Source organism: Ranitomeya variabilis, chromosome 5, assembly GCF_051348905.1.
Source record: "Ranitomeya variabilis isolate aRanVar5 chromosome 5, aRanVar5.hap1, whole genome shotgun sequence".
NCBI classification, from domain to species: domain Eukaryota; kingdom Metazoa; phylum Chordata; class Amphibia; order Anura; family Dendrobatidae; genus Ranitomeya; species Ranitomeya variabilis.
The window spans coordinates 229,965,923-229,989,049 of record NC_135236.1 but is presented as its reverse complement, the minus strand read 5'-3'; the positions used below and the strand labels follow the sequence as shown (position 1 = coordinate 229,989,049).

At 46.9% G+C, this 23,127-nt stretch overlaps 1 non-coding gene and 2 pseudogenes across 1 annotated transcript; all 3 read left to right on the top strand.

Moving 5' to 3' along the window:
* The first annotated feature begins 17,191 nt into the window (after positions 1–17,191).
* LOC143777394 (U2 spliceosomal RNA) lies at positions 17,192–17,377 on the top strand. The gene has a single exon (XR_013216139.1). It is a non-coding gene; the product is annotated as a U2 spliceosomal RNA (small nuclear RNA).
* A 1,629-nt stretch (positions 17,378–19,006) lies between these two features.
* LOC143777399 (U2 spliceosomal RNA) lies at positions 19,007–19,181 on the top strand (annotated as a pseudogene).
* A 2,867-nt stretch (positions 19,182–22,048) lies between these two features.
* Positions 22,049–22,257, top strand: LOC143777736 (U2 spliceosomal RNA; annotated as a pseudogene).
* Positions 22,258–23,127: the final 870 nt, after the last annotated feature.

Below are 23,127 nucleotides of genomic sequence, written 5' to 3'. Positions count from 1 at the left end.
ACAGGCAAGGGCAAGAGCAACCCGCTGGCACGAGAACAGCAAGGCTTAGCTCGAGCACAAGTCCCACAGGACTGCACAAATGACCGCACATCCCGTGACAAGGAAGGCCACCAAAAGGACCTAGCCACCAAATCTCTGGTGCCAAAAATTCCCGGATGCCCTGCCAACACCGAGGAATGAACCTCGGAAATGACTCTGCTGGTCCACTTATCAGGAACAAACAGTCTGTCAGGTGGACAAGAGTCAGGTCTACCAGCCTGAAATCTCTGCAACACACGTCGCAAATCCGGAGAAATGGCTGACAAGATTACTCCCTCTTTAAGAATACCAACTGGTTCTGCGACTCCAGGAGAGTCAGGCACAAAACTCCTTGAAAGAGCATCAGCCTTCACATTCTTTGAACCTGGTAAATACGAGACCACAAAGTCAAAACGGGAGAAAAACAATGACCAACGGGCCTGTCTAGGATTCAGGCGTTTAGCAGACTCGAGATACATCAGATTTTTGTGATCAGTCAAGACCACCACACGATGCTTAGCACCCTCGAGCCAATGACGCCACTCCTCAAATGCCCACTTCATGGCCAGCAACTCCCGATTGCCAACATCATAATTCCGCTCAGCAGGCGAAAACTTCCTAGAGAAAAAAGCACATGGTCTCATTACAGAGCAACCAGGGCCTCTCTGCGACAAAACGGCCCCTGCCCCAATCTCAGAAGCATCCACTTCAACCTGAAAGGGAAGCGAGACATCAGGCTGGCACAAAACAGGCGCCGAAGTAAACCGGCGCTTCAACTCTTGGAAAGCTTCCACGGCTGCAGGAGCCCAGTAAGCAACATCAGAACCTTTCTTGGTCATATCCGTCAAAGGTTTAACAACGCTAGAAAAATTAGCGATAAAACGACGGTAGAAGTTAGCAAAACCCAAGAACTTCTGAAGACTCTTAACTGACGTGGGTTGAGTCCAATCATGAATAGCTCGGACCTTGACTGGGTCCATCTCCACCGCAGAAGGGGAAAAAATAAAACCCAAAAAGGGAACCTTCTGTACTCCAAAGAGACACTTTGAGCCCTTAACAAACAAAGCATTCTCACGCAAGACCTGAAACACCATCCTGACCTGCTCTACATGCGAGTCCCAATCATCAGAAAAAAACAGAATATCATCCAGATAAACAATCATAAATTTATCCAGATACTTCCGGAAAATATCATGCATAAAGGACTGAAACACTGAAGGAGCATTAGAGAGACCAAAAGGCATCACCAAGTACTCAAAATGACCTTCGGGCGTATTAAATGCAGTTTTCCATTCATCTCCCTGCTTAATGCGCACAAGGTTGTACGCACCACGAAGATCTATCTTGGTGAACCACTTGGCACCTTTAATCCGGGCAAACAAGTCCGACAACAGAGGCAAAGGATACTGAAATTTAACAGTGATTTTATTCAGAAGCCGATAGTCAATACAAGGTCTCAAAGATCCGTCCTTCTTGGCCACAAAAAAGAATCCCGCACCAAGAGGGGAAGAGGATGGACGGATATGCCCCTTCTCCAGAGACTCCTTGATATACGAACGCATTGCGGTATGCTCAGGTACAGACAGATTAAATAGTCTTCCCTTAGGAAACTTACTACCTGGAATCAAATCTATAGCGCAGTCACAGTCCCTATGAGGAGGCAGAGCACTGGACCTGGACTCGCTGAATACATCCTGAAAATCAGACAAATACTCAGGAACTTCCGAAGGAGTAGAGGAAGCAATAGACACCGGCGGGGAATCACCATGAATTCCCTGACAGCCCCAACTTGACACCGACATTGCCTTCCAATCTAAGACTGGATTATGGGTCTGTAACCATGGTAGACCCAAAACGACCAAATCATGCATTTTATGCAGAACAAGAAAACGAATCACCTCCCGATGTTCAGGAGTCATACACATGGTTACCTGTGTCCAGAACTGCGGTTTATTTTCCGCCAATGGCGTAGCATCAATACCTCTAAGAGGGATAGGATTTACCAATGGCTCAAGAACAAAACCACAGCGCCTGGCAAATGACAGATCTATAAGACTCAGGGCAGCACCTGAATCCACAAACGCCATAACAGGGTAGGAAGACAATGAGCAAATTAAAGTCACAGACAAAATAAATTTAGGTTGCAAATTACCAATGGCGACAGGGCTAACAACCCTTGTTAGGCGTTTAGAGCATGCTGATATAACATGTGTAGAATCACCACAGTAAAAACACAACCCATTCTGACGTCTATGATTTTTCCGTTCATTTCTAGTCTGAATTCTATCACATTGCATTAAATCAGGTGTCTGTTCAGACAACACCACCAGAGGATTAGCAGTTTTGCGCTCCCGCAAACGCCGATCAATTTGAATAGCCAGCGCCATGGAATCATTCAGACTTGTAGGAATGGAGAAACCCACCATCACATTCTTAATGGCTTCAGAAAGGCCATTTCTGAAATTTGCGGCCAGAGCACACTCATTCCACTGAGTAAGCACGGACCATTTCCGAAATTTTTGGCAATACACTTCAGCTTCATCCTGGCCCTGAGAAATAGCCAGCAAGGCTTTTTCTGCCTGAATTTCAAGATTGGGTTCCTCGTAAAGCAATCCGAGCGCCAGAAAAAACGCATCAATATTCGCCAATGCCGGATCTCCTGGCGCTAGCGAGAAAGCCCAATCCTGAGGGTCGCCCCGCAAGAAAGAGATAACAATTTTAACTTGCTGAGCTGAGTCTCCAGACGAACGGGGTCTCAGAGATAGAAACAATTTACAATTATTCCTGAAATTCCTAATCTTAAATCGGTCTCCAGAGAACAGTTCAGGAATAGGTATTTTAGGTTCAGACATTGGACTACTGGCAACAAAATCTTGTATGCCCTGCACACGAGCAGCAAGCTGATCCACACTTGTAATCAAAGTCTGGACATTCATGTCTGCAGCAAGCATAAGCCACTCAGAGGTAAAGGGGAGGAAGAAAGAGAGGAAAAAAAAAAAACCTCAGAATTTCGTTTCTTATTATCCCACTTCTGCAATGCATTAAACATTCAATGTTGGTCCTGGCATACTGTTATGACCCCAATGGCAGAGGGTCTCAGAAATAAATACTAAGTCTGCAAACATAAAAAACCAGCTCATAGGGCAGTGGTAACTGGGCTGACCGTATATCTAATCCTAGCACCACAAATAGCAGCAGCCGGGGAACGTGCCTACGTTGGTTCTAGACGTCTCGCGCCAGCCGGAGAACTAACTAACCCTAGAAGGGAAAAGATAGACCTTTCTTGCCTCCAGAGAAAAGACCCCAAAAGTTGGATACAAGCCCCCAACAAATAATAACGGTGAGGTAAGAAGAAAAGACAAACGTAAGAATGAACTAGGTATTTAGCAAAGAGAGGCCCACTGACTAATAGCAGAATATAGTAAGATGACTTATATGGTCAGCAAAAACCCTATCAAAATTTCCACGCTGGATATTCAAGAACCCCCGAACCGTCTAACGGCCCGGGGGGAGAATACCAGCCCCCTAGAGCTTCCAGCAAAATCAGGAATCACATTTAGTACAAGCTGGACAAAAATAAGAGCAATGCAAATAACCAAAAGACAAGGAAGCAGGACTTAGCTTAATTTTGCAAGAACCCGGACCAGCAGACAGGAGCAAACAGAAAGTACTGATTACAACGATGCCAGGCACCAGACTAAGAATTCAGGAAGTTCATATAGCAACACCCCTGGACTAACGACCCAGGTGAGTGCCAAACTGAGGAAAGACAATCCCAGAGTCATATCACTAGTGACCACAAGAGGGAGCCAAAAAAGTCTAATTCACAACACTAGCCCTCTTCTGGGCCCAAAAGACAAAAGAATGTCCGACTATCCAGATAACTAGCGGACCTAAAAGAAAATCAATAATTAATAATCATAAAGATCATGTCTAATATACAATTTGAACCTCTTGGAGTTCCATCTACCCAATTCTTTTATTCCAGACTCAGAGAGGCCGGCCCTAGAGGCCTCTGTGGCCGCTCCAATTCGAAACGAATGTGAAGTAATTCTCAGATGTTCCAAATCTAAAAAGCTCAAGCATTTCTTTAGGATAAAGTTAAATTGGAATACTGTGACCGGTGATAAGTCCCTGTGAATGAATAATGGGCCTTGGTTTACAGGTCTAGTTTTAATCCAAATTGACAGCTTATTCACAGGGCAAATGGTTGGATCAGATATTGCGTTAATCTTCAACCTTGAACCTCTACCTAGCTGATCCGTCTTTGATTTCCTAATGAATAGGATTAAAAAGGCTTCGTGAATTTGCACATCAGATATCATAAGTCCTGAAGGTTTAGATTTTTTAAGAGACACCACTTCGCCAATGCGAAGTGCACCGAAAAATGACAATGAAAAAATAGCGCTAAATAATAATGCCTCATCAGAATTCAAACAAACATGGATGAGACTAGAGCATAAATCCCTGAGCAGCGATAGAGATATAGGTCTTCTAGCATCGGGCATAAAGTTAGACTTCCTGAAGCCTTTTAAAAACTGTTTCACCGGAAAAAGATTGGTTAAAGGCGTTTTGCCAGAAAGCTTAAGGAAAAAAGAAACTCCTGCGAGGCTTTTTGCCACTGCAGAGTATGACAAGCCCCTCTGGACCATGTCCGCAGCAAATTTCAGTGCTGCTATTGGATCAGAAACTAATGGATCAAAATAATGTAAGTCACAAAAATCATTCCAATTACGCCATGCGGCTGAATAGCCAGCCCATGATCTCTCGGATAATGAATGTTTAATAAAATGCGGTATTAGATTGTAATCAGGTCCCAAATTGAAGGGGGTAAGAGAGTCACTTCTGAGTCCGCATTGGGAACCTGGAGAAAAAAATGTGACCACTGACGATTAAGTAAAGAGTCCGTTACACCTAGCAGTTTGCTCTGTCCTAACTTAGCCTTAAGCCATATATTAAATTTAAGGCATAGAAAAACCAATTGTCTCAAGATTTTGGCTACGACAGTATTTTTAGAAGATAAAGTATTAATCGCAAAAATTACCGCTTGGTTAGAGGAAAGAAATAAAATTCTAGAGTTCTGCATTAGAGATCCCCAAGTAAAAATTCCAGCAAAAATGGAAAAAATTTCTAGGACTGTCAAATTTGAAACTAAACGATCCGACATCCAAGTCGTTGGCCAATCGAAGGAAGTCCAATGGGAAACAAAAAAGATGCTACCGCCGAGATGCTTATCAAACGAAAAAAGAAATGGAAACGAATCAGCCGACACGAAAGATGACTGCCACAAAGATATGCCGTTATGCTCTGATAAAAAGGGAAGCCATATTTTGGCATCCTCCTTCAGATCAGATCGGATCCTAATGTGAGAATGAGGTGAAGATACACCCTTGGTGGCATCATATAGACTTCTACAAAAAGCCCGACCAATCGGAATCACCCGAACCGCAAAATTCAATAATCCTAACAAGGATTGAAGTTCTTTAAGGGTAACCTTATCCTTTGTTATAAAATTCAATAAAGCAGTGCTAAGTTTCAAAATTTTTTCCGCTGGAAGCCTAGATTCCATTTTCTGGGAATCAAGAGTGATTCCTAAGAACTCAATGGATCTAGAAGGACCAACTGTCTTTTCATGAGCGATAGGGACACCGAAGTAATCACACATAAGAATAAATTTATTAAGGGCGTCCTCGCATGTGGAGGAGCCAAAAGGCCCAATAAACAAAAAATCATCTAGATAGTGCAGGATACCTGCATCTTTACACTCATTTTGTAAAACCCAATGCAGGAAAGAGGAGAAACTTTCAAAATAAAAGCAGGACAAAGAAAAACCCATGGGCAAGCATTTATCATAAAAGAAACAGCCATCAAAACAAAAACCTAGTGAATTAAAACCGGATGGCTGGACGGGGAGGAGCCTAAAAGCAGATTTAATGTTCGACTTGGACATTAAGGCATTGGAGCCGAATTTTTTAAGGATCTCTAATGCAGAATCAAATGAAGAGTAAGATACTGAAACTAAGGACTTGTCCACTTCATCATTCAGGGATGAACCCAATGGGTGGGATAAGTGATGAATTAATCGGAATGAGCCCTCGTCTTTTTTTGGAACTATACCCAGAGGAGATATACGAAAGTTAGAAAACGGAGGTGTTTCAAAAGGGCCTGCAACTCTGCCTAGTTGAATTTCATTAATAATTTTGTCCCTAGCAACCTCTGGATTGGCCTTTAAGGAAGGTAAATTGGGAGCAACTGAACAGCCCACCCCTTTAAATTGAGGCACAAAGAATCCCTCGGAAAATCCATAAAACAACAATTCACTGATCTCCTGATCTGGAAATCTGCTTAACCATGGGGACATGTTTGCCAGATTCACTGGTGTCTGTGCTTTTTGTAGTATGCTCTTTAGCAGAGGACTGCTGAGCTGCTTGTTTTTTGAAGCATTTTGCCATTGGGTGTGCGTTACCACAGAATGAACATTCGTGGCGGAATCTACAATTGTTGTTCCACTTGCAAAAGGAATCATTGAAAGCGAAACAAACGCCACGTTTTAAACTGCTAGAGGGGATCTGTTTAGGATTACTGTGTCTCTGTGGAAGCATAAGGTTAATCCACAACCCGATATCCTTCACTCCCCAATGGAGCTCAGGGTGGACTGATAACTTGTGCCTGAAAGCTTCATCGTAATTCAGCCAAGCGAACCCGCCAAAATTACGATAAGCTTCCAATATGATATCTAAGTGTTGAAATAATTTGCTGCACAGATGAGGGGATTTCTCCCCCAAAACTGCAGCAAAAATGGAAAATGCTTGCACCCAATTGTTGAATGATTTAGCATTGGTGCGTTTAAAATCGGCTGGGTCAGTTTTATCATCCCTTTTATCTGACTTACCAGGCTGGTCTTTTCTAGGCAGTAATAAAAAAATATCCACATAGTTATTATTCCAAATAAGCTCTTTCACAGAAGAGCTTAAGTGGAATCCCAAAGGAGACAACTCGCATGTGAGAGCTTCCTTAAAAGTATTAATAGGAAGAGTGCTAGCTGGTAAAGTGTCAGATAATGCAGCACTACGTATATCTGAAGTGCTCACATGAGATGGGATAGCATCCCTTAATGTCTCAGCTAACACCTTCCTAACAATACTTGTCAGATGAGAGTGAGGGACAGACATGGGTACATTGACAGTCTCACCCCTCGCTGAAAGATGGTCGGTCCTGGGATGTCTGCTGCAGCTGGAGCTCCAGCCCTCCGAGTTAGGCAAGCTCACATGGGAAGCTGCTGCGACTGGCGAATCTTCCTCCTCTTCAGACTGCGAGGTGACAGGTTCATCCCGGATGCTGGCGTGGGCCGGGAGTGTGGAAGCCGCAGCCGCTGCGGGAGCCGCTGACACCGCAGCGCTTTTACGGCCGCGGTGAGTTGCGGGCCTCCCGTCCGGAACAGCTGAGGAGGACGGAGCTGTGGCCTGGTGCTGGCTGCGGAAGTCTCGCGCAGGACTGCGAGACTTCCTGGTGGGGCGTCGCCGCGACTTTCCCTTCTCTTCCTGACCCGTGCGGCTGGAGGCAGGCGGCGACGCTGAAGGGGAGTAAGGGATCTTCTGTCTTCTATGCCGCACTGAGGCAGGAGATGCCGGCGGGATCGGAGAGGCTTGACACGGCGGCTGGAGGGAGGCTTCTGGAGGAGGAGGGACCGCATCAGCTGCCGCCGAAACAGGTTCTATAGCGAGGCAGCGCTGAAGCCAGTCCACTCCACCCTCGGCGCCGGCTCTGGTCAGGAGCTGCTGCAAGAGATTCTCCATCTTCCGGGTACCTCTTCTTCTTTTCTTCTTAGTCCGGTAGAATGACAAAAACCCCAGAAACCCGGGTTTATATAATCAAAATATGGGCGCCAAAACCCCCAACATCCAATAAAAAACAGCTAAAATAGGTGCCAGGCAGATTAGAAAAACTGGATAAAACCAGTTTCCAAACTCCCTACCTGACTGACCTGAACTTTAGATGACCTTTCATAAGGAAAGCCATATAACTAAAATAGGGTTTGTGATGCCATGAGACCCCCGCTGTATTCATTCTTGGTTTACGCGGGGGGGGCTAACATTCTCTTTGGGGCTTCCAGAAAAAAACAAGTGCAGCCACAGAGTGAATGAATGGATCAGTGATCTAGTCAGACATGCCACTCCAGTCTAATGGGGATAAAAAGTTCCACATTTTGCTGAATGGGTCCAAGCAGTCAAACCCCCACCAATCAATACGTTATCACTTATCCTGTTGAGAGGTGATTACTTTTTTCCACAGGAAACCCCCTGTAAGTGCATCTCCGCCGCTGTGTACAAAGCATTAAAACTCTAATGGAAATAAAGAATCTTCTCCTAATTAATATCAGAGAGCACAAATGACCACCATACACAACACAATCTACTATACCAAGACCAATAATACCACATACAGGGGAAAATACCACCACACCATGACCAGACCACATAGTGACCGAATAATACTACATACGAGGGACAAATACCACCGCACCATGTCAAGACCACATATTACCACCCCTTGGTGACCAAATAGCACATACAAGGGACAAATACCACAACACCATTTCCAGACCACATATTACCACCACATAGTGACTGAATACTACAATACTGATCAGTAATAATAAAAAAACACACAATGCTATCACCATAAGTGCCAGTATTCACAGGAGATCTGTACTTAGTATGCAGTGTCTGTGTAGAGGTAATACAGAGATCACTGGTGGTATTATACACAGGAGCTCTGTATATAATGTATAGGTAATACAGTGATCACTGGTGACATTGTACTCAGGACCGCTGTATATAGTATACAGAGTATAGTGTCAGTGTATAGGTAACACTGACTCACCAGTGACGTCTCTAGGTGAAGCCCTTCATCCTTCATCCAGCACAGACGGCCATCATTTCTTCCAGCCAGGACTCATTTCTGCAGGAAATAACGCAGTTATCTCGAGCTCCGCTTGCAGAACACATTACTTAATTTTTCACAACTTCTACATTACACCACATGAAGAAAAAAGGCGATATAGTGTCACTCTGCACAGTAACAGGACCGCCCCCCCATTTAAAACAGTATACTAAAAAAATAAAATAAATACATCACTGCAGTAATAATATCGCTTAATTAGCCCCTATGGTAATAATATTCCCCACCCTGGCCCCGTGTGTCTCATTCCTGGCTCCTGCAATATGTTCTCCCATCCTGCCCTAATGAGTATCCATTCTGCCCCATATGATCTCCCCATCCTGCCCCATCTGTCTCCATCGTATCCATCCTGCCCCATGATCCAATCCTGCCCCATGTCTTTCATTCTGCCCCGTGTCTCCAATCATGCCCTGTATCTACATTCTGCCCATGCCTCCAGTCCTGCCCCCAGTGTGTTCAGCAATCTGCCCCAGTGTGTCCAGCAATCTGCCCCAGTATGTCAAGCATATTGCCCCAGTGTGTCCAGTATTGCCCCCAGACAGTGTGTCCAGCAATCTGCCCCAGTGTGTCCGGCAATCTGCCCCAATGTGTCCAGCAATCTGCCCCAGTGTGTCCAGCATATTACCACCAGTGTGTCCAGCAATCTGCCCCAGTATGTCCAGCATTGCCCCCAGTGTGTCCAGCAATCTGCCCCAGTGTCCAGTATTGCCCCAGTGTGTCCAGAAATCTGCCCCAGTGTCCAGTATTGCCCCAGTGTGTCCAGCAATCTGCCCCAGTGTCCAGCAATCTGCCCCAGTGTCCAGCAATCTGCCCCAGTGCGTCCAGCAATCTGCCCCAGTGCGTCCAGCAATCTGCCCCAGTGCGTCCAGCAATCTGCCCCAGTGTGTCCAGCAATCTGCCCCAGTGTGTCCAGCAATCTGCCCCAGTGTGTCCAGCAATCTGCCGCAGTGTCCAGCATTGCCCCAGTGTCTCCAGCCATCTGCCCCAGTGTCCAGCATTGCCCCAGTGTGTCCAGCAATCTGCCCTAGTGTCCAGCATTGCCCCAGTGTGTCCAGCAATCTGCCCCAGTGTCCAGCATTGCCCCAGTGTCTCCAGCCATCTGCCCCAGTGTCCAGCATTGCCCCAGTGTGTCCAGCAATCTGCCCTAGTGTCCAGCATTGCCCCAGTGTGTCCAGCAATCTGCCCCAGTGTCCAGCATTGCCCCAGTGTGTCCAGCAATCTGCCCCAGTGTCCAGCATTGCCCCAGTGTCCAGCATTGCCCCAGTGTGTCCAGCAATCTGCCCCAGTGTCCAGCATTGCCCCAGTGTGTCCAGCAATCTGCCCCAGTGTCCAGCATTGCCCCCAGTGTCTCCAGCAATCTGCCCCAGTGTCCAGCATTGCCCTCAGTGTCTCCAGCAATCTGGCCCAGGGTCTCCAGCATTGCCCCCAGACAGTGTGTCCAGCAATCTATCTGCCCCAGTGTGTCCAGCATATTACCCCCAGTGTGTCCACATAAGTCAGACATAAAGAAAAAAAAAAAAGTAAAATCCTCACCTCTCCCGTTCCCAGCGCAGGTCCGGTGCACTCAGCATCTCTCCGGCCCTGCAACGCTCAGGACTGAGAGGCTGAGCACGCAGTGATGACGTCATCACACCCTCTGACCTGAGACGTCGCAGAGTCAGAGGGCGCTGAAGAGATGCTGCAGCTGCCACAGGAACCAGGAGAGGTGAGTATTAGAAGGGGCGGGGGGCCCAATGCCAACGCTGGCATCGGAGGGGGGGCCTGGTCATGGCGGCGGTCGGCGCGCGTCTCTATTTTTTTTTTTTCCTTCCTCCTCCTCCTCTCTGGGTCGGACCCGCCCCCGGCATTGTGCCGTTCGCGGCATTGTGCCGCCCAGGGCGGCCCGCCCCCCCGCCCTCCCCTTCCTACGCCACTTAATCAATCATTCAATCAATTTGTCTTTACTGGTTGCTGCAACAGGTGTGTTAAGATGTAGGCCTGTATTAGGCCTTTGTACCAGTGTTGCAAATATACTGTGCCATCTACAAAATTAGGCCCCTGCTGTCAGTACTTGGCGGCATTTCAATTGAAGTATCCAATGAGTAGTTCTGCCATACATACCGCATTTGTGACCGCATGAATTCTTTTGTGAAATACTGTCTCCCTCTTGTGGACCACCGACTTTTCAATGCGGCGTATTATATGCATTTAAAAAAAAAAATAAGTAAAAATGGTGCCTGTGCTGATCTTGAATCTGCTTGTCTTGTCCATCTACACCTGTGTGAGTATTCTAATGCTTTTGAGCAACCAGGTGCGCTGCCTGCAGTAGATAGAATCTTAGCACGGAACATTCATGTGCAGTCACAATGGGGATGGAGGGTGTGGTCATAGTAGGCGGAGTTATGCAGATTCAAAACGCATTGTGCACAGCTTGAACACACACACACACAGCAGAACTGTCATTGAGAATGCATCCCAGAGTTTCTGGAAATGTCTTCCCAGCGGCACTTGTCATGGTTCTCAATGGCAAGAGACCGTAGAAAGCATACAAAAGGACTAGCTCTTGGAAGATGGGAACTCGAGCTGACTGTGAGCTAAACCTACCGCACAACTAACAGTGGCCGGGTAGCGTGCCTACGTTTTATCCCTAGACGCCCAGCGCCAGCCGGAGGACTGACTGACCCTAGCAGAGGAAAATACAGACCTGGCTTACCTCTAGAGAAATTTTCCCCAAAAGGCAGACAGTAGCCCCCACATACCACATATATTGTCGGTGATTTTAGAGGAAAATGACATACGAAGTATGAAGATAGGTTTAGCAAATTGAGGTCCGCTTACTAGATAGTAGGAAGACAGAAAAGGGAACTTCACAGTCAGCTGAAAACCCTTTCAAACACCATCCTGAAATTACTTTAAGACTCTAATATCAACTCATGACACCAGAGTGGCAATTTCAGCTCACAAGAGCTTCCAGCCTCAGAAATATTCAAAAACAGAGAACTGGAACAAAAATGCAAAACAATCTTAGGACTACAAGTCCAACTTAGCTGATAGTAGTCTAGGAGCAGGAACATGCAACAGAAAGGCTTCTGGTAACATTGTTGGCCGGCATAGAAATGACTGAGGAGCAAGGCTAAATAGAAACTCCCACATCCTGATGGAAACAGGTGAACAGAGGAGATGAAGCACACAAGTTCAGTACCACCAGTAACCACCAGGGGAGCCCAGAAACCAAATTCACAACAGTACCCCCCCCTCAAGGAGGGGGCACCGAACCCTCACCAGAACCACCAGGGCGATCAGGATGAGCCCTATGAAAGGCACGGACCAAATCGGAGGCATGAACATCAGAGGCTGTCACCCAAGAATTATCCTCCTGACCGTAGCCCTTCCACTTGACCAAATACTGAAGTCTCCGTCTGGAAACACGGGAGTCCAAGATCTTCTCGACAACGTACTCCAACTCACCCTCAACCAACACCGGAGCAGGAGGCTCAACGGAAGGCACAACCGGTACCTCATACCTGCGCAACAATGACCGATGGAAGACATTATGAATAGAAAAAGATGCAGGGAGGTCCAAACGAAAGGACACAGGGTTAAGAATCTCCAATATCTTGTATGGGCCGATGAACCGAGGCTTAAACTTAGGAGAAGAAACCTTCATAGGGACAAAACGAGAAGACAACCACACCAAGTCCCCAACACAAAGACGAGGACCAGCACGACGACGGCGGTTGGCAAACTGCTGAGTCTTCTCCTGGGACAACTTCAAATTGTCCACCACATGCCCCCAAATCTGATGCAACCTCTCCACCACAGCATCCACTCCAGGACAATCCGAAGACTCCACCTGACCGGAAGAGAAACGAGGATGAAACCCCGAATTACAGAAGAAAGGAGAAACCAAGGTGGCAGAACTAGCCCGATTATTGAGGGCAAACTCCGCCAAGGGCAAAAAGGCAACCCAATCATCCTGATCCGCAGACACAAAACACCTCAAATAAGTCTCCAAGTTCTGATTAGTTCGCTCGGTCTGGCCATTAGTCTGAGGATGGAAAGCAGACGAAAAAGACAAATCAATGCCCATCCTAGCACAGAACGCTCGCCAAAATCTAGACACGAATTGGGTTCCCCTGTCAGAAACGATATTCTCCGGAATACCATGCAAGCGAACCACATTTTGAAAAAACAGAGGAACCAGCTCGGATGAGGAAGGCAATTTAGGCAAGGGGACCAAATGGACCATCTTAGAGAAACGGTCACACACCACCCAGATGACAGACATCTTCTGAGAAACAGGGAGATCAGAAATAAAATCCATGGAGATGTGAGTCCAAGGCCTCTTCGGAATAGGCAAAGATAACAACAATCCACTAGCCCGAGAACAACAAGGCTTGGCCCGAGCACAAACATCACAAGACTGCACAAAACCTCGCACATCTCGCGACAGGGAAGGCCACCAGAAGGACCTAGCCACCAAATCCCTGGTACCAAAGATTCCAGGATGACCAGCTAACGCAGAAGAATGTATCTCCGAGATGACTCTACTGGTCCAATCATCCGGAACAAACAGTCTACCAGGCGGGCAACGAACAGGTCTATCCGCCTGAAACTCCTGCAAGACCCGTCGCAAGTCTGGGGAAACAGCAGATAATATCACTCCATCCTTAAGGATACCTGTAGGTTCAGAATTACCAGGGGAATCAGGCTCAAAACTCCTAGAAAGGGCATCCGCCTTCACATTTTTAGAACCCGGTAGGTAAGAAACCACAAAATTAAACCGAGAGAAAAATAACGACCAGCGCGCCTGTCTAGGATTCAGGCGCCTGGCAGACTCAAGATAAATCAAATTCTTGTGGTCGGTCAATACCACCACCTGATGTCTAGCCCCCTCAAGCCAATGACGCCACTCCTCAAAAGCCCACTTCATAGCCAAGAGCTCCCGATTACCAATATCATAATTTCGCTCAGCGGGCGAAAATTTACGAGAAAAGAACGCGCAAGGTCTCATCACGGAGCAGTCGAAACTTTTCTGCGACAAAACCGCCCCAGCTCCGATTTCTGAAGCGTCGACCTCAACCTGAAAAGGAAGAGTAACATCAGGCTGACGCAATACAGGGGCGGAAGAAAAGCGGCGCTTAAGCTCCCGAAAGGCCTCCACAGCAGCAGGGGACCAGTCAGCAACATCAGCACCCTTCTTAGTCAAATCAGCCAACGGCTTAGCAACATCAGAAAAACCAGTTATAAATCGACGATAAAAATTAGCAAAGCCCAAAAACTTCTGAAGGCTCTTAAGAGAAGAGGGTTGCGTCCAATCACAAATAGCCTGAACCTTGACAGGGTCCATCTCAATGGAAGAGGGGGAAAAAATGTACCCCAAAAACGAAATCTTTTGAACCCCAAAAACACACTTAGAACCCTTTACACACAAGGAATTAGAGCGCAAAACCTGAAAAACCCTCCTGACCTGTTGGACATGAGAGTCCCAGTCATCCGAAAAAATCAAAATATCATCCAGATACACAATCATAAATTTATCCAAATATTCACGGAAAATGTCATGCATAAAAGACTGAAAGACTGAAGGGGCATTAGAAAGACCAAAAGGCATTACTAAATACTCAAAATGGCCCTCAGGCGTATTAAATGCGGTTTTCCACTCATCCCCCTGCTTAATTCGCACTAAATTATACGCCCCACGAAGATCAATCTTAGAGAACCACTTGGCCCCCTTTATTCGAGCAAACAAATCAGTAAGCAGTGGCAAAGGATACTGATATTTAACCGTGATTTTATTCAAAAGCCGATAATCAATACACGGCCTCAAAGAGCCATCTTTTTTAGATACAAAGAAAAAACCGGCTCCTAAGGGAGATGACGAAGGACGAATATGTCCCTTTTCCAAGGACTCCTTAATATATTCCCGCATAGCAGCATGTTCAGGCACAGATAGATTAAATAAACGACCCTTTGGAAACTTACTGCCCGGAATCAGATCTATAGTACAATCGCAATCTCTGTGCGGAGGTAGTGAACCAAGTTTAGGCTCCTCAAAAACGTCACGATAATCAGATAAAAATTCCGGAATCTCAGAGGGAATAGATGACGAAATGGAAACCAAAGGTACGTCCCCATGAGTCCCCTGACATCCCCAGCTTAACACAGACATTGCTTTCCAGTCGAGGACTGGGTTATGAGATTGCAGCCATGGCAATCCAAGCACCAACACATCATGTAGATTATACAACACAAGGAAGCGAATAATCTCCTGGTGATCCGGATTAATACGCATAGTTACTTGTGTCCAGTATTGTGGTTTATTACTAGCCAATGGCGTGGAGTCAATACCCTTCAGAGGTATAGGAACTTCCAGAGGCTCTAAATTAAACCCACAGCGTTTGGCAAAGGACCAATCCATAAGACTCAAAGCGGCGCCAGAGTCGACATAGGCGTCCGCGGTAATAGACGATAAAGAGCAAATCAGGGTCACAGATAGAATAAACTTAGACTGTAAAGTGCCAATTGAAACAGACTTATCAACCTTCTTAGTACGTTTAGAGCATGCTGATATAACATGAGTTGAATCACCACAATAGAAGCATAACCCATTTTTTCGCCTAAAATTCTGTCGTTCGCTTCTGGACAGAATTCTATCACATTGCATAATCTCTGGCGCCTTCTCAGTAGACACCGCCAAATGGTGCACAGGTTTGCGCTCCCGCAAACGCCGATCAATCTGAATAGCCATTGTCATGGACTCATTCAGACCTGTAGGCACAGGGAACCCCACCATAACATCTTTAATGGCATCAGAGAGACCCTCTCTGAAATTCGCCGCCAGGGCGCACTCATTCCACTGAGTAAGCACAGACCACTTACGAAATTTTTGGCAGTATATTTCAACCTCATCTTGCCCTTGAGACAGGGCCATCAAGGCTTTTTCAGCCTGAATCTCTAAATGAGGTTCCTCATAAAGCAACCCCAAAGCCAGGAAAAACGCATCCACACTGAGCAACGCAGGATCCCCTGGTGCCAAAGCAAATGCCCAATCCTGAGGGTCGCCCCGGAGCAAGGAAATTACAATTCCTGACCTGCTGTGCAGGATCTCCAGCGGAGCGAGATCTCAGAGACAAAAATAATTTACAATTATGTTTGAAATTCTGGAAGCGAGATCTATCCCCGGAGAAAAATTCAGGTAAAGGAATTCAAGGTTCAGATATAGGAGCATGAATTACAAAATCCTGTAAACTTTGAACCTTCATAGCGAGATTATCCAAACCAATAGCTAAACTCTGAGGATCCATTTTAATCAGGTGAAATCAGAACCATTCAAGGATTAGAAGGAGAGAGAGACGAAGGCTGCAGTAAGCAGAGATGCAAGTGAATCAACTAATGAGCAAACTCAGGAGAAAAAAAAAAAAATATTCTCTGCAGACTTCTTTTCTCTCCTTTCTTCTGCCAATTATTTTAACTCTTGGCCGGCCAAACTGTCATGGTTCTCAATGGCAAGAGACCGTAGAAAGCATACAAAAGGACTAGCTCTTGGAAGATGGGAACTCGAGCTGACTGTGAGCTAAACCTACCGCACAACTAACAGTGGCCGGGTAGCGTGCCTACGTTTTATCCCTAGACGCCCAGCGCCAGCCGGAGGACTGACTGACCCTAGCAGAGGAAAATACAGACCTGGCTTACCTCTAGAGAAATTTTCCCCAAAAGGCAGACAGTAGCCCCCACATATATTGTCGTGATTTTAGAGGAAAATGACATACGAAGTATGAAGATAGGTTTAGCAAATTGAGGTCCGCTTACTAGATAGTAGGAAGACAGAAAAGGGAACTTCACAGTCAGCTGAAAACCCTTTCAAACACCATCCTGAAATTACTTTAAGACTCTAATATCAACTCATGACACCAGAGTGGCAATTTCAGCTCACAAGAGCTTCCAGCCTCAGAAATATTCAAAAACAGAGAACTGGAACAAAAATGCAAAACAATCTTAGGACTACAAGTCCAACTTAGCTGATAGTAGTCTAGGAGCAGGAACATGCAACAGAAAGGCTTCTGGTAACATTGTTGGCCGGCATAGAAATGACTGAGGAGCAAGGCTAAATAGAAACTCCCACATCCTGATGGAAACAGGTGAACAGAGGAGATGAAGCACACAAGTTCAGTACCACCAGTAACCACCGGGGGAGCCCAGAAACCAAATTCACAACAGGCACTCTTTTGCTCTGTCTCCACAATGGGTGTCAGTTTTAGGTCTAGGTGCGTCAGAAGTGGCAAACCATTTCTGGTCCCCTATTTGGGGACCATATATTAAATGGATTTTTAGCCCAGGGAGCTGGAAATGGAGCTTGCTCTGTCCACTCCACGCATTGACCCGTTATTGCAGTATCTCCAGGAACAGTGCACTCCTTCTCTGATCCGGTTTCTAAAAACAGATTGAATTGAAATCAGCGCAAGTTGTCTTTTAACCCTTTATGTGAATATTTTTCGGTGTCAGCGAAGCACTCACATTTCAGATGCCAAATGTAGCATTTTGCTTGATTTCACTTGACCATTTGCAACATTTTGTGTGTTAGGGTTTGCGGAACGCACCGAATATATTTATTGATGTGATTGGTGCGTTCGCAACCCGGGGTCCACCGTGCAGGAAATATCCTGCCGCTAAGTGAATGGCGGCTCAATATAGCGGTATTAACCAGCTCTGTTAGCTTCACAGAGCGGCCGAGAAAGCAAAGCTCTGTGCCCTGTTAACTCTCACAGAGACACAGGCTAACTACCCAGAAGAGAGCAGTCAGTGGTCATGCATGCACACAACACTCCTCGCCGGAGGTGCCAGCATTCTAGGGGCTTATTTCAGCCGGGTCCCTGAATACTCTCGTACACAATCTCCTCGCCGGAGGTGCCAGCATTCTAGGGGCTTATTTCAGCCGGGTCCCTGAACACATTCACGCATATGACCACAGTGGCGCAAAGCATGTAACTTTAGAAGATACTAGCGCATGGCCGTGCGGCCATGCGAGCCTTAAATAGCAGCAGCACGTACAGGACCTTCCAAAGAGGACCAATGAGAAACTGCTACATAGCCTGCGTACCTACAGGACCTTCCTAGAAAGAACAATAGATTTGACTGCAGTACCTGAACATGTGACCCTTGATCTCCAGTGAGAGATCTTACCCTGGGCATGCTCAGAGTGTGCAAAGCAGGACTTAGTCCCAGAAAAGCCTGTTCGCCGTAGATCAGTGCAGGGTACAATAGCAGAGCCTGGAGACACAGCAATAACCCTTTGCACTGAATCAGACTCAGGGAGACGCTGGGACCGACGTCTCTGCTGAGCAGGCTCCACTGCGGCCGATGGAGAATGGGAGACCGCAGCAGAGACGGATCGAGATTCCCCCTGTGCAGCAGAGGAAACTCAACTCCTAACATTGTGTGCCTTGCCTGGCCTTCACCTATGTATGTCAAGCATTGTATTGCATTCAATATACAATCAATCAATTTGTCTTTACTGGTTGCTGCAACAGGTGTGTTGAGATGTAGGCCTTTCTTACAGTGTTGCAAATATACTGTGCCATCTACAAAATTAGGCCCCTGCTGTCAGTACTTGGCGGCGTTTCAATTGAAGTATCCAATGAGTAGTTCTGCCATACATACCGCATGAATTCTTTTGTAAAACATTGTCTCCCTCTTGTGGACCACCGACTTTTAAATGTGGTGTATTATATGTATTTGAAAAAAAAGGAAACCTGGTGTCTGTGCTGATTTCGAATCTGCTTGTCTTGTCCATCTACACCTGTGAGTATTCTAATGCTTTTGACCAACCAGGTGCGCTGCCTGCAGTAGATAGAATCTTAGCATGGAACATTCATGTGCAGTCACAATGGGGATGGAGGGTGTGGTCATAGTAGGCGGAGTTATGCAGATTCAAAACGCGTTGTGCACAGCTTGAACACACACACACACAGCAGAACTGTCATTGAGAATGCATCCCAGAGTTTCTGGAAATGTCTTCCCAGCGGCACTCTTTTGCTCTGTCTCCACAATGGGTGCCAGTTTTAGGCCTAGGTGCGTCAGAAGTGGCAAACCATTTCTGGTCCCCTATTTGGGGACCATATATTAAATGGATTTTTAGCCCAGGGAGCTGGAAATGGAGCTTGTTCTGTCCACTCCACGTATTGACCCGTTATTGCAGTATCTCCAGGAACAGTGCACTCCTTCTCTGATCCGGTTTCCAAAAACAGATTGAATTGAAATCAGTGCAAGTTGTCTTTTAACCCTTTATGTGAATATTTTTCGGTGTCAGCGAAGCACACACATTTCAGATGCCAAATGTAGCATTTTGCTTGATTTCACTTGACTATTTGCAACATTTTGTGTGTTAGGGTTTGCGGAACGCACCCAATATATTTATTGATGTGATTGGTGCGTTCGCATCCCGGGGTCCACCGTGCAGGAAATATCCTGCCGCTAAGTGAATGGCGGCTCAATATGGAGGTATTAACCAGCTCTGTTAGCTTCACAGAGCGGCCGAGAAAGCAAAGCTCTGTGCCCTGTTAACTCTCACAGAGACACAGGCTAACTACCCAGAAGAGAGCAGTCAGTGGTCATGCATGCACACAACACTCCTCGCCGGAGGTGCCAGCATTCTAGGGGCTTATTTCAGCCGGGTCCCTGAATACTCTCGTACACAATCTCCTCGCCGGAGGTGCCAGCATTCTAGGGGCTTATTTCAGCCGGGTCCCTGAACACATTCACGCATATGACCACAGTGGCGCAAAGCATGTAACTTTAGAAGATACTAGCGCATGGCCGTGCGGCCATGCGAGCCTTAAATAGCAGCAGCATGTACAGGACCTTCCAAAAGAGGACCAATGAGAAACTGCTACATAGCCTGCGTACCTACAGGACCTTCCTAGAAAGAACAATAGATTTGGCTGCAGTACCTGAACATGTGACCCTTGATCTCCAGTGAGAGATCTTACCCTGGGCATGCTCAGTGTGTGCAAAGCAGGACTTAGTCCCAGAAAAGCCTGTTCGCCGTAGATCAGTGCAGGGTACAATAGCAGAGCCTGGAGACGCAGCAATAACCCTTTGCACTGAATCAGACTCAGTGAGACGCTGGGACTGACGTCTCAGCTGAGCAGGCTCCACTGCGGCCGATGGAGAATGGGAGACCGCAGCAGACATGGATCGAGATTCCCCCTGTGCAGCAGAGGAAACTCGACTCCTAACATTACCCCCCCTCCTAGGGCCCCCCCCTCCTTGAGCCTCGCTACGCTCAAAAGCTGCAATGAGCAGCCGAATGTGCTCCACAGGCTCCCAGGTTCTATCCTCTAGACCGTGTCCCTTCCAATCCACCAGATAAAATTTCTTGCCACGTACCACCTTGCACCCCACGATAGCATTCACCTCAACCTCATCCGTGGATGAACCCGATGTCCCGGCAGATGACTCAGAAAACCGGGACAAAAGAACGGGCTTTAAGAGGGAAACGTGAAAGGTATCGGTGATACCAAGGCGTGGAGGAATAGCCAAACGGTAGACCACAGGGTTCACCTGTTCCAGAACCTTGAATGGGCCAATGTAGCGAGGCGCAAACAGTGGACTCAACTCGCAGCCTGATGTTATGGGCAGAGAGCCACACTAAGTCGCCAGGAGCAAAGGTCGGAGCGGGGCGCCGGTGTGTATCAGCCGAGACCCTCATTCTCTCCTTGGAGGCCCGGATTGTATCCTGTGTGCGGTCCCAGATGTCACGTGCCTCCACTGCCCAGTCTGCCACCCTAGAATCGGTGGATGACACAGGCATGGGCACAGGGACACGCAGATTCTGGCCGTAATTAAGGAGAAAAGGAGTCTGACCAGTGGAATCGGCTACGGCGTTGTTCAAGGCAAATTCCGCCCAAGGTAGCAAAGATGCCCAGTCATCCTGCCTAGCAGAGACAAAATGACGTAAGTATGTCACCAGAGTCTGATTGGTTCTCTCTACCAACCCATTTGTCTCGGGATGATATGCAGAGGAGAGATTCAGCTCTATGCTGAGTAAACGGCAGAGCTCTCTCCAAAACCGAGACGCAAACTGGGGACCCCGGTCGCTGACAACTTTATCAGGCATTCCATGTAAGCGGAAGATATGTTTAATGAACAACGCCGCCAAGGCCCGTGCAGAAGGTAACTGTGGTAGCGGCACCAAATGCACCAGTTTCGAGAAATGATCGGTGACGACCCAAATGATGGTACAGCCGCGAGACTTGGGCAAACCCACCACAAAGTCCATCCCGACCATCTCCCAGGGCCTGTCTGCCACCGGCATGGGGTAAAGTAACCCAGCAGGCCGTTGTCGTGAAGACCGATTCTGGGCGCAGGAGACACACGCCCGAATATAGTCCCTGACGTCACGGGCCATATGCGGCCACCAGTACGTCCTCGCCAAAAGCTCAGATGTCCTCTTGGTTCCAAAATGTCCACCCACTCTGGACGAGTGAGCCCAAGAGAGAACCTCCGGTCGCAAATTCGCTGGTACGAATGTCTTGCCCGGGGGCACAGACTCTAGCGAAACCGGGGCCACAGTTCTCAGGCTCTCAGAGGGGACAATAAGCCGAGGCTCCTCATCCTCCTCCTCAGATGACACTACGGAGCGGGAGAGAGCGTCGGCATGAATGTTCTTCTCCCCAGAGAGAAAATGGAGAGTAAAATGGAACCGGGAGAAGAACTAGGACCATCTGGCCTGGCGAGAATTCAGCCGCTGGGCCGTCTGTATGTACACCAAGTTTTTGTGGTCGGTGAATACTTGGAAGGGAAAGCAAGCTCCCTCCAAGAGGTGTCTCCACTCAGAAAAAGCCAACTTCATTGCTAGCAACTCCCTGTCCCCGATGGAATAATTTCAAAGTAGGCGGAGTTATGCATATTCAAACCGCGTTGTGCACAGCTTGAACACACACACACACACACACAGCAGAACTGTCATTGAGAATGCATCTCAGAGTTTCTGGAAATGTCTTCCCTGCGGCACACTTTTTGCTCTGTCTCCACAATGGGTGTCAGTTTTAGGCCTAGGTGCGTCAGAAGTGGCAAACCATTTCTGGTTATCGCTTCTTGGCCTTTTGCATCCGTCGTCGCCGCCTCTCAAGATGTAGTGTAGTATCTGTTCTTATCAGTTTAATATCTGATACGTCCCCTATCTGGGGACCATATATTAAATGGATTTTTAGCCCAGGGAGCTGGAAATGGAGCTTGCTCTGTCCACTCCACGCATTGACCCGTTATTGCAGTATCTCCAGGAACAGTGCACTCCTTCTCTGATCCGGTTTCCAAAAACAGATTGAATTGAAATCAGCGCAAGTTGTCTTTTAACCCTTTTTGTGAATACTTTTCAGTGTCAGCGAAGCACATTTCAGATGCCAAATGTAGCATTTTGCTTGATTTCACTTGACCATTTGCAACATTTTGTGTGCCTTGCCTGGCCTTGCCTTCACCTATGTATGTCAAGCATTGTATTGCATTCAATATGCAATCAATCAATCAATCAATCAATCAGTCAATCAATTTGTCATTACTGGTTGCTGCAACAGGTGTGTTGAGATGTAGGCCCGTATTAGGCCTTTCTTACAGTGTTGCAAATATACTGTGCCATCTACAAAATTAGGCCCCTGCGGTCAGTACTTGGCGGCGTTTCAATTGAAGTATCCAATGAGTAGTTCTGCCATACATACCGCATTTGTGACCGCATGAATTCTTTTGTAAAACATTGTCTCCCTCTTGTGGACCACCGACTTTTAAATGTGGTGTATTATATGTATTTGAAAAAAAGGAAAACTGGTGTCTGTGCTGATCTCGAATCTGCTTGTCTTGTCCATCTACACCTGTGTGAGTATTCTAATGCTTTTGAGCAACCAGGTGTGCTGCCTGCAGTAGATAGAATCTTAGCACGGAACATTCATGTGCAGTCACAATGGGGATGGAGGGTGTGGTCAAAGTAGGCGGAGTTATGCATTTTCAAAACGCGTTGTGCACAGCTTGAACACACACACACAGCAGAACTGTCATTGAGAATGCATCCCAGAGTTTCTGGAAATGTCTTCCCTGCGGCACTCTTTTTGCTCTGTCTCCACAATGCGTGTCAGTTTTAGGCCTAGGTGCGTCAGAAGTGGCAAACCATTTCTGGTT